Raw genomic sequence first — 9349 nt, forward strand, 5'->3', positions numbered from 1 at the left:
AATCGGGGATCCTACCTGTGGTATAATCGGGGATCCTGCCTGTGGTATGAATGGGGATCCTCCCTGTGGCAAAATCGGGGATCCTGCCTGTGGTATAATCAGAGATCCTCCCTGTGGCATAATCGGGGATCCTGCCTGTGGTATGATCGGGGATCCTGCCTGTGGTATGATCGGGGATCCTGCCTGTGGTATGATCGGTGATCCTGCCTGTGGTATGATCAGTGATCCTGCCTGTGGTATGATCGGGGATCCTGCCTGTGGTACGATCGGGGATCCTGCCTGTGGTATGATCGGGGATCCTGCCTGTGGTATGATCGGGGATCCTGCATAACAGAGAGGCTTTGTTGCTCTAACTTTAACTACATAGAGGATACCAAGACAATCAATTTTCTCTCTAAGATTGCAGGAGAGTCACTCTTGCATCCATGTTGTATATGGTGAGAATTGCATTTCAAGTAAAGCTAGCATGACACCAATTTTTATTGTTAGGAGTGAAATTATTGAAGTTCTAATGGAAAAACCCCAGCCATTAGGTATCCACAGTCTTACCAATTCAGCTAATCTCAAGAGTAAACACTCTCCCAGCCGTGATCTTTGCTGCCATCTAACCTTGGTCCAGGTGATGATCAGATCCTGATTTAATTGAACGTCCATGGCAGAAACCTTGTCTAGTCATAGGGCAAAGGAATCTTGATATACTCCTCAAGAGGCATCATTGACATGAGGTGTCAGTCACTGAGCTAGAATTGGTTTACGGTGTATCGGTTCATCTTCACCTTTTCAGCTCTACAGCTTCTAACAGCTGGACAGTATGTTGACATCCAAGGTCCAAGCTGCAGCAGAACCACAGATATCTGTATTTGTTGATAACCGTTGGATCATTGTTGGGTTAGAAAACCACGAGTGAAGAGTCCAAGCTGCGGTTTGAGAATTCTAGCATCACCTGTCTTCCTTTTATCCTTACTTCTTGTCTTTTTGCCTTTAAATACAAAAGACAAGGGCCTCCAGCCAATCTCTACCTTATTATGGTAATAATTAGGGGCCTGATTTTTATCGTTGTCCCTACAATCACAGTCCGAGGCAATGGCTAAATAAACAGCCAAAGTCCTTTTGTCCCCATGGGCTGTTCTGTGTAATTAAAATCAATAGGTTCCTCTCAGGGCCTCTTTAACCCACTAAGCTAAGTCTCCTCTATTGTTAAATAGCTTCTCCGCTGCTCTCCTGGTGGCTTCCATCTAGGTACTGTAAAAATATATATTTAGTCTGGAATATGGAATAAAAATGCCTGGTGATTCTGCTCATTTGTGGTTCATCTATTCTAACACAAGTGACATGTTAGAAATGATGGTCTCCATGGTTATCTGTAGACCCGATCATCATGTCAACAAGGTCAGTGTGACCTTGGTGGTGGCTGTCCTCCTTGTTGTTGCTAAAAAGTCACAATACTCCATTCTACTGTACTCAGAGCTACTATGGGCAAAGAGGAAAACCGATGGATATCTTCAGTCCAAGTGTATGTTTTGGCTATATCTTGTTATATTCCATCCATCAGCAATGGATCTTCATCCATCTACATCTCCAAAGTATATCGGCAAATGGGCACATTTATCAAATTAAGTCTGTGTTTTATGGCGGCACCAACCTTAGCAGCAGAAGCTTGTTTCTGGCCTGGCAGGCAGATCACTTTGCAGATCCTCCCGTTGCACAGATGACAGCATTGCACCAACACGCACACAGAGATTCTAATAGGTCTGTGCTTGACATAGTCTGTCGTAATGAATCACAGCACTTTTCCCAGCTTTTCAGACTTAATTTTCTGAAGATTGCTTGCCCATTCGAGAGGAGAGAGACCTGATTCTTGCTCCTCTCCTGGAGCCGCTGGCCGTGATGAGATGTCAGTATTGTTCAGCAGATGCCCTGGCATGGGGGCTTAACTACTAGTGGCTGCTTTTAAGACATTGCCTCGAATTACTTGACTGGCGAAACTAAGCAGCAATTAGACAGCTCGCCCACCAAACGGAAATTAGAAATTTGCTGTTTGGTCTTAAGATAAGGCTGGGTTCTGTTCTCTCCATTGGAAGACTTTCAGGCCTCCCTACCTCTATCAAGACTCAGTCTTCCACTGCCTGCTGTCTCAAACATAATCTCTCTGGGCATTTTCAACAATGAGGCTTTATTGTTTCTGTCCCAGACAATCCCCTTGTAGCTCAGTGACTGTTATTTTAGTGGATTCCTGTTCATGCAGCCATAGCCACGGGAAGTTGTTTGGGGGTGGTGGTGCTGCAATTTTTTTGCGGAAGTAGTTTGGAGGGGGACGCAGAAAAAAAATTCCAGCGCTGAAGACATTTATATTGGTCCACTAATATAGGACTAGTAAAGGCCCAGTGCACTACTTTTGTGAATAATTTTTTACCAAATGTTTTTGAGTGTTTAACAGCATTTGTAACTTGAGTCTGATAATTATCTGTACAAAACAGTTAATGTGATCATACTTGTCGAATATAAAAATACTTGCTTGATATGTTTTCCAATTTCTTGAAATACTTTGCAAATGCAACTTATTTCTATGTGAAAACTGAAATGGTCCATTCATTCCTTTTCCATAGACGCTCCTTTCCAGAGCAACTTGCAGTAGCAAGTACATACATTTTCTTACTGGTCTCCCATGGGAATCAACCCCACAACCCTGGCATTGCTTAGGGGTGGCAGGTAGCCTATTGGTTAGAAAGTTGGGCCAGTAACCAAAAGGTTGCTAGATCAAAACCCAGAGCGAACAAGGTAAAAATCTGTCGTTCTGCCTCTGAACAAGGCACTTAACCCACTCTTCCTAGGCTGTTATTGTAAATAAGAAATTGTTCTTAACAGACTTGCCTAGTTAAAAAGAAATAGCAAGCACCATGCTCTACTAACTGAGCCTCATCACATCACAAACCACTTGATACCTCAATGTACTCAATTACACTGTATTGTGCATTGTTTCTCTTCATGGTGAAAGTCTACAGGTACAAATCTAGATGACCAGCCTATGTGCAATACAGTAATGTACCGTACATTAAGTGGTTTGTTAGGATGGTAAATTAATATTGCACAAAAAGTGGCTGTTTTCCATATTATTTGATCAAGACATTTATTTTATTTTATGTGGATGTTTTGTGTTTTTGCCCATTACTTTGCATCTTTTGATGACAATTAGAATGACAATCGCAGAGAAAGGGACAGGGCAACAACTCTTACAATTCCAACTATTGAATCCTGCAAGATACTGTTCTTAATTATATATCCATATTTTAAATAAGCAGAGATGCTGAAGACATGTTTTGCCCTTGCTACAGACATCTATTTCGGTCCGCTACTACTAATAAAGGCCCAGTGCACTAGTTTTGTGCAAAAACAATTTTTCTCACATTTTATATTATTAGTATTAGTATTTTTTATTAATATTTTTTTCTTCAGATTTTTCAGGGGGTGCTACAGCACCTTCAGCACCCCTACTTCCCACTCCTATGCATGCAGGCTGAGGATCCCTGGATATTCTGAGAAGCCTTGCACTTCGAGAGCCCTTCAGCAATGATGTTTACTGACAGACGTCTTTATGATTTTGGCTGGATAAACAAATTCCCATGGAAACAGAAAGAACTCTTCTCCTTCTCATCATTGCATCTGTTGGCTGGCAGGATTTAGTTCTGTCCAAGCGTCTCTCGACTAATCACTGATTGGCTAAATGAGAAAAGGGTGAAAAGCGAATATGATCTTTTGTCACATCACATCTCTGTCTGTGTCACTCAGAAATCATAGTGGCGTTAGGGAGCTCTGCTGAGGACCTCATTGCACCTTTTCATCAGTATTAATTTAATGAATCATCACTTTCTTACTCTGGAAATATTCAGCAAGAAGCAAATCCCAGATTTGATCAGACCAGCCACATGTCTGTGAGGGTCTTGTAAGTAGTTTGAAGAATGAGGGACAGGTTCAACCTGTCAGAACCAATTAATTCTCCTTCTGATTCGCCTTCAGATGCATGTTAGTCTCAATCTCACTCTAAATGACCACATTTGCAAAAAGTTATCCATCTCAGTTCAATAAACAAGTTCATTAATATTATTGTTTGATTTAGCCAATTTATTTAGTCTCGCTGATTATCTCCTTCCTCTGGATTCCATGTATGTTATACCTTTCCATTCACTCCAATCCAGCCATTATTATGAGTTGTTCTCCCTTCACCAGCCTCCTGTGGTGTCTCCATACTGACTCTCTCGCTCTTTCACACACACACAGACACACAGACACACACACACACTGTGCAGTTCAGGAAAGCATTGTTATACTGTGTGACACTAACAACGGGACTGTGGATGGGTTGCTGCCTGGATGCAGAGCTCCATCCCTGTACAGTGTCTCTCTGACTGTCCCTGTCTCCCCATGACAAGGTACTGCCATTATGTAACTGTGACAGAATTCTTCCAAGGGCAATTTCAGAAAATATTGAAACAATGTAACAAGTGAAATGTCACTATTCACTAATTATGTTTATGCTAATTGTTAATTAGGCTCTTTATGGGGACGATCTTAATTAACAATGGCTGTGAAACTGTGCGCAGGGCAATATGACCATAAATGAGGCCAGTAATTGCCAACCTCCAGTGATTAACATGGATTTATTGGGCTTTTACTGCATTTGCCCATTCTATGATGGATAGAATACATTCTCTCTATAAATATATTCAAATATAGAAGAGCCCCATGGCATAAGATCATTTATCCTGCAATTAAACCATTTTTTTTCTGTCTCCAACTGTTCGACAGCACTTTCAGTTTCAAATAACACCCTAACGCATAATCATCATTCCTTTTACTGTGTGTTCAATTACTGTACTCATCCAATCCTGACTCCAGCACTGTCCATTCTTTTCTTTATATTGGCCAATATTGGTATCATCCATATGTTTTTGATTGCTTCTGTCTTTGGAGAATATGTTTGGCCATAAAGAAGTGAGTTCAGGAGAGTGGATGCATTGTGTTCGGGAGATGTTCAGTGGAAGAAATCAAATATCAATAATCAATCGTCAATCATAAATAATCAATCATAAATAATCAAGAATCAATCATCAATAATCAATCATCAATAAGCAATACCATATCTGTCTTCTAAATTGTTGCTAACACTATTTGCTGTGTTTTTCCTCTGCTCCATATGTTGGTCGCTGAACGTGCTTGGAGCCATGATGTATTATATGGCTTCTGCCCACTGAAAGGATTGCATGGAAGGTTGCATGGAAACCACTGACTATCACAGCGAAGGTATCGATTGTTTTTTTGCTGAGGTGTATTTAGTTGCTCATACACTAGACCAACTCTTAATACTGAACGCTCAATTCATGAGCCAGTACAGATGGATAATTTAACCTTTTGAAAATGTCACACAGAATACATCCGTGACAGACTAACTACCGTTGCCTTGACTGACACTGATATGCAGAACCCAGCGGAGTCAGAATGTTGTATAATTGTTTCAGAGTGGAACATCTTGTATTAATTATCTGTGCTTAAGGACTTGTAATGTTGCTCTTGCCTGATTAAATTTGGCATGAACAAGAGGGCTGATCATTGCATGGGAGATGACAACTCCTCAGCGTCAATGCTTCTGCTCGCATCTGACTCTAAAAATAATAATCCACCCTAACCTCCCTGGCTGCATGTCTTAGTAGTCACAGACGGTATTGGGTTGTTTTGTGGACTGAATATGACATGTCATCAGAGGTACACTATGTAGGTTTTTGTGCACAAAAAGGGGAACAAACCTATAACAAAGCCTACTTGGTACATGTTTTCCCTAAGCAATGTATCCCTCATTGACTTTTCCATATACTTTGGGAACCTTTAAGCAGGGCACGGACGATACCACTATCACCATAGTATTGTTGAAGGGAAACAAAGCACGAAGCGGATTTAACTTCTTTAGAAAAAAAGCCCAAATGTGGGAAACAAACATCATTATGTTGTCTTCAAGAGTCACATTGATTTATTTTCCCAGCTATAGCACACAATATTTTACATAAAGAAGGTTTTAAAGGATCAAAGAATTAGCTCTACTTCCTGTTTTCATTTCTGACATGGAAAAAATATTGCAATACTGGTATAGTCACAGCTGTGTAGCATTATAGCCTCACTGTGTAGGGTTATAGTCTCACTGTGTAGGGTTATAGTCTCACTGTGTAGGGTTACAGTCTCACTGTGTAGGGTTATACGTCTCACTGTGTAGGGTTATAGTCTCACTGTGTAGGGTTATAGTCTCACTGTGTAGCGTATATGTCTCACTGTGTAGGGTTATAGTCTACCTGTGTAGGGTTATAGTCTCACTGTGTAGGGTTATAGTCCTCACTGTGTAGCGTTTATAGTCTCACTGTGTAGGGTTATAGTCTCACTGTGTAGGTTTATAGTCTCACTGTGTAGCGTTTTAGTCTCACTGTGTAGGGTTATAGTCTCTCACAGTTCAGCGTTATAGTCTCATGTGTAGGGTTATGTTCACTGTGTAGCGTTATAGTCTCACGTGTAGCGTTATAGTCTCATCTGTTGTGTAGGGTTATAGTCTCACTGTGTAGCGTTATAGTCTCACTGTGTAGGGTTATAGTCTCACTGTGTAGGGTGCACTGTAATTTCCAGACAGGTATGATGAGAGCAAGGGATACATGATAATCCCCCTCTCCCCCCTCTTACGTTTAGTGTGAACTCTCATCAAGTTGAAGTTACATGGACTCATGCCTTGTTGCTGGCCTTGTCTCAGTTGTACTGCTGTGTCTGCTACCCCCAGACTACAGCTGAATAAGCTCCGAATAGTTCATGATTATTGGATATTACTAAAACAACAATCACTGAAAACCATTTCTCCACTTGAATATTCCAGGACTGCCATAATTGCTCCTTTGTATGTGACGCTATACCAAATAAAAATGTATTGATTGATTAGTCGATCTTCATCCGGCGTGAATTTCACCCCCGAGCTCCACACCGTCTGCCTCTTCTCCATTAAAGTGTGTAAGCGGATTTATACCCAGCACTCTATCTGTTAATTAAGCTCATAGGGCCCTGGGTTCCAATGCATTTAAACTACTCTGCCTCTGGCACGTTACCACAATTTAAAGCCTGATCCACAAGTGCAGCGGAAGATACTATATCCCTGTGAGTAAATCCAGCCATTCTAGTCCCAGACGGGTGGAGGTAGAGGGATAGGGGCTGGCCACCCTGCACCACAGACAAAATAAACTCTCCCTGTCAGGAGCCAGAGAAAGGTGTGTGTGGGGGGGTAATGTTGATCTGTTGTCCAAACAGATGTATTGCATATTGATTGGGCTGCTGGGCAACATAAAAACGAACCTCTCTGACCAGACGAGTCAGGTGGAGGATCTGGAGAGCCCCATTTGAGACGTACTAGAGGGACATTGTTCATGTCCATGTAGGCTCTCAACCTGTCTCCTTTCCCTAATGTGTGTCTAGGGGTGATTCACTGCTTCCTGGAAGTGCATATTTAGATTATTTAAGCATTAAGTAAATGCTCTGTATTTTCTAAACTTTGTATTTTCGTGGCTCTTGTTTTTCCATTTGAATCAAGAAAATTATTGAAAGTTATTTTCAGTAGTAGCTATTCAGCAGTCAGTTCTACTGTTGTAAACTTCATCAGTCCGCCAGTCGTTAGCTATTCAGCAGTCAGTTCTGTTGTAAACTTCATCAGTCGTAGCTATCAGCAGTCAGTTTCTACTGTTTGTAAACTTCATGTCGTAGCTACTCAGCAGTCAGTCTACTTTGTAAACTTCATCAGTAGTAGCTATTCAGCAGTCAGTTCTACTGTTGTAAACTTCATCAGTCGTAGCTACAGCAGTCAGTTCTACTGTTGTAAACTTCATCATCGTAGCTATTCAGCAGTCAGTTCTACTGTTGTAACCTTCATCAGTAGTAGCTACTCAGCAGTCAGTTCTACTGTTGTAAACTTCATCAGTCGTAGCTATTCAGCAGTCAGTTCTACTGTTCTAAACTTCATCAGTAGTAGCTATTCAGCAGTCAGTTCTAATGTTTGTAAACTTCATCAGTAGTAGCTATTCAGCAGTCAGTTCTACTGTTGTAAACTTCTCAGTTAGCTATTCAGCAGTCAGTTCTACTGTTGTAAACTTCATCAGTAGTAGCTATTCAGCAGTCAGTTCTACTGTTGTAAACTCTCAGTAGTAGCTTTCAGCAGTCAGTTCTACTGTTGTAACTTCATCAGTAGTAGCTTTCAGCAGTCAGTTCTACTGTTGTAACTTCATCAGTCGTAGCTATTCAGCAGTCAGTTTACTGTTGTAAACTTCATCAGTCGTAGCTATTCAGCAGTCAGTTCTACTGTTGTAAACTTCATCAGTCGTAGCTATTCAGCAGTCAGTTCTTGTGTAAACGTCATCAGTAGTAGTATTCAGGTCAGTTCTGTGTAAACTTCATCAGTCGTAGCTATTCAGCAGTCAGTTCTGTTGTAAACTTCATCAGTCGTAGCTATTCAGCAGTCAGTTCTATGTTGTAACTTCATCAGTAGTAGCTTTCAGCAGTCAGTTACTGTTGTAAACTTCATCAGTCGTAGCTATTCAGCAGTCAGTTCTGTTGTAAACTTCATCAGTCGTAGCTATTCAGCAGTCAGTTCTACTGTTGTAAACTTCATCAGTAGTAGCTACCCGCAGTCAGTTCTACTTTTGTAAACTTCATCAGTCGTAGCTATTCAGCAGTCAGTTCTACTGTTGTAAACTTCATCAGTAGTAGCTACTCAGCAGTCAGTTCTACTTTTGTAAACTTCATCAGTCGTAGCTATTCAGCAGTCAGTTCTACTGTTGTAAACTTCATCAGTAGTAGCTACCAGCAGTAGTTTACTTTTTTAAACTTCATCAGTCGTAGCTATTCAGCAGTCAGTTCTGTTGTAAATTCATCAGTCGTAGCTACTCAGCAGTCAGTTTCTGTTGTAAACTTCATCAGTATTAGTTATTCAGCAGTCAGTTCTGTTGTAAACTTCATCAGTAGTAGCTTTCAGCAGTCAGTTTACTGTTGTAACTTAATCAGTAGTAGCTATTCAGCAGTCAGTTCTGTTTGTAAACTTCATCAGTAGTAGTTATTCAGCAGTCAGTTCTACTGTTGTAAACTTCTCAGTCGTAGCTTTCAGCAGTCAGTTCTACTGTTTGTAAACTTCATCAGTAGTAGCTATTCAGCAGTCAGTTTACTGTTGTAAACTTCATCAGTAGTAGCTATTCAGCAGTCAGTTCTACTTTTGTAAACTTCATCAGTAGTAGCTATTCAGCAAGTCAGTTTACTGTTGTACTTCATCAGTAAGTAGTTATTTCGG

The sequence above is a fragment of the Salvelinus sp. IW2-2015 genome, linkage group LG8 (assembly GCF_002910315.2).
Source record: "Salvelinus sp. IW2-2015 linkage group LG8, ASM291031v2, whole genome shotgun sequence".
Classification (NCBI taxonomy): Eukaryota; Metazoa; Chordata; class Actinopteri; order Salmoniformes; family Salmonidae; genus Salvelinus; species Salvelinus sp. IW2-2015.